Source organism: Lampetra planeri, unplaced genomic scaffold (genome assembly GCF_965212315.1).
Source record: "Lampetra planeri unplaced genomic scaffold, kcLamPlan1.2.h2 scaffold_545, whole genome shotgun sequence".
Taxonomy (NCBI): domain Eukaryota; kingdom Metazoa; phylum Chordata; class Hyperoartia; order Petromyzontiformes; family Petromyzontidae; genus Lampetra; species Lampetra planeri.
Genome location: NW_027615368.1, coordinates 5001 through 8390, shown reverse-complemented (window position 1 = coordinate 8390; position 3390 = coordinate 5001). Strand labels below are relative to the sequence as shown.

General features: G+C 43.7%; 1 pseudogene; it reads right to left on the bottom strand.

Moving 5' to 3' along the window:
- Positions 1–3109: 3109 nt before the first annotated feature.
- Positions 3110–3390, bottom strand: part of LOC144741434 (chloride channel protein 1-like) — a 5009-nt pseudogene continuing 4728 nt past the window's right edge.

Sequence of the window (3390 nt, the reverse complement as noted above, 5' to 3'; positions counted from 1 at the left end):
GGAACTTTTAGGATAAAAAAAACAAAAACAAAAAAAACAAAGACAAAGCAACACAGCTTACTGACTTGAATGAATTGATTTATTGATTGCTTCTTTATGCAATGTTGGGACAATGTTTATTTTTCTACTTGACTTGTTGAAATCCCTTCCAGTATGAGTTAGAATAGGTGTCATGGCTGTAAAGAAGTCCTGTTTGAGAGAAGGAATGAAAAGAAATCCTTTGGTGGGAGTGGATCGAGGACTAGACCTTGGTCTTCTTTCACTTCCAGAGTCCCCTGTTTTAATGGCGGATGTGAAACCGAACCCACGAGGGCTCAGAGCTGCAAACAGAATGTCTTTACACGATGGCACGTGTTCATTTATTTATTGAACAATTACTTGGTGGGGAGGAATAATGTGACCGCTTGTACAGAATCTGTGACTTTATGTCGGAACCCTTCTGGGAGCAGCATCTGTTCTTTAGGGTCCTAAAGATACGACTTTTAGAGGTGGAGAGACTTTTTATATTTGTTGAACGCTGCTCAGTCTGTTTGGTGTCGACTGAGAACAGCTGAAGAGGAAACGTGCATGAATATATCTATATCTATATCTATATCTATATAGATACAGATATGTATAAAGAAAGCAACAGAAAAGACACTGCTCTCGATTTGGGTTGTTTTCCTTTTGGTTCTTAAAATCGCAATGAATGAATAAACTATCAACAAGAAGTCAAATTCATTTCTGTGGATGTAAAGGTTTTATGGATCATTTCTCTCTTCTTTTTTTTTTTATGTAAAAATCGACTGCCAATCTCTTGTCTGCAGGCATGATGCTCAAATTGCTTCTGCCCCCCCCCCCTCCCCACAAAGCCCCCAAACCCTCCTTCTCTCTGTCTATCTGTCTGTATCCGGTCTGTATTCTTGTGTCTGTCTGTCATTGTACAGTGACTCGTCTCCTGTCTTGTTGGAAGAATCACTGCCGGAAACAAAATGAAAATAAAAATAAAAATAACCATAAAATGTTTTCGACCAAACCAAAGGTGAGGCAATCAGATATGTTAAATCATGAATTTGGAAGTGTGTTGCAAAAAAAAGAAAAAAGAAAAAAGAAAAAAGCTGTATAAACCGCTGTGTACAAAGTGGGTGGCTTCTGTAAACGTGTAAAAAAATTGGATTTCCTGTCGGAGCTCAGGCAGTGTGGATGCTCCCATGCATGTCAGCTGGATGGTTGTCACAGGACGCTTCTTCCATGTGCTCGTCTATCAACGAATCTCCTTTTTCTTCCTGTGTCTCCTCATTCTTCCCACCACACACACACACACACACACACACACACACACACACACACACACACACACCACACACACCACACACACACACACACACACACCACACACACACACACACACACACACACACACACACCCCTCGCCCTACTTACCTGTCTCCTTTTCCTCCGGTGGAGAAAGAGCAAATAAACAAAGCAACAAATGTCATGTCTTTGTGCATACGTGTGGTAAATAATTCAAACACACACTCCTTGTTTCCTCCAGAGCCTTGAACATGTAGGAACAGAACGCAATCCAGTGAGTCCTTCAAGGATTTTACAGCTGGAGAAGATGGATCACAAACTGTCGGAGACGAGTCTCCTCCAGAGGGCCCGCCGACTGTTCATCTCACACTCTGTTGACCCCCACAGCGAGGAACCAACGTTAATATGATCAAGCATTTGTTTGGAACGCGACCACTCATCCTTTTTTTTTTTTGCTCACAGGCTGAAATGATGCGTCAGTGTGTCTGCGCACCCAGATTAAGAATTCTAGAATCTGAAATATCCATTGGACAGAAATATGTAAATATATACTGTATATATGTATCAGTTGTTACGGAAGCGTATTGCATTCACTTGATAAAAAAAAAAAAAAAACAGTTTTATTGAGTATTTTTTCATGGTAATTGTTTTTGTTTTTTGTGCTACTTTTATTTATCTTTTTTGTCATTTTTTTGTGGTATTTTTTTCTGTTTTTCGCTTTACTGACTATTTCAAAGCTGAGAGCAGCATTATTCCCTTCTTGAGAGCTCAGTATACTGGAAGCGAATATGACCCACTGGTTGAATACTAATTGACTTTGCGTTGGGTTTGAGACACTGGGATCCTCCTAAGGATAAGTAAGTCGTATAGATGTTGTCATCATTACTTTGTCGCCGTTACGCAGGCACCTTAGGACTCTGAAGTTGTTCTGACGAAAAGCTCATTCAGATCTTCTGGACATGTTTCAGTTTCAGTTCAAACAGCTGGACACATGACTCCATGGATACAAGATGATGCATCAGGAATGCATTCAGCCTACGCGGTGACTCAAGAGACGATCAGGAGATCCATGGGGATCCATGGGGGGCTGCAGCTGGGGCGGGCGGCATCGCCAAAAATGACCACGGGAAACAGAAATAAATACCACGAAGGGAAAAACATGAAAAAACAACCAGCAAATAAAACAGGTGCATTACCGACATTAAAGGGACATTATGTGTAAAACGTGTGTGTGTGTGTGTGGGTGTGTGTGTGTAAGCTGTAGACTTTCCCATTCCTGTCAAACACACTAAAATAAACGAGCGTGTTGTTGTTTTTTTTCCCCATTTATTATTTTTAAAAATTACAGTGTTATTGGTGATTTTTAATATTTACCACAGAGCAAATATAGAAAACATGAACGTTATAATTTAAAATCAGTCCGTTAGCTTTGAAGGGTTCATCATTTGACCTGTGGGTCAAGGTCATTAAGTCTATAACATTAGCAGATTTCATCGTCATACATTTCTTTGCTGTCAGTTGATTTTCCTCTGCGGTTCTTCATGACTGCGGCGCTGACGCGCTGACGCGCGGCCACGTTCGACGTTACAGTCACGGCACGAGTGGACGTCGGTCTGTCCGGGCGACGGGACAGGAAGACACCTGAGATACTGAGAGTGAAAAAAGCGAGACTGTCGTCAAGAGTAGAAAAAAAAACAAAACAAAACAAAACAAAGATCTGTGCTACGAGTTTCAGGAGTTTCATTTCGTGCACCAACTTGTCCTGCTCGGTGCCAGCTGAAGGTGTGTGAGGGTCAAAGTCAAAGTGTGCGTCCTCCTAAATGGGCTCGTCGGACTCCTCGCTCTCCCTCTCCTCCTGCAGGGACGCCAGCGTGAGGACGGGGCTGCTGGCGGATGTGGGAGAAAGCAGGAGCCGAGGCGGGGGAGGACGTGGAGGGGGACACCGGCGCGGGGGAAGAGACGTCGTCTCCCGCCGTGGTGTCCGAGCTGCCGCCGTCCCCCCGTGCTGCTGGGGGAGGAGGGAGGGTCGCAAACTCTGGAGGACGAGCCCATCTCGTGTGAACCCTCCTTGGACTCCTCCTCGCCAGCTCGCTCTCC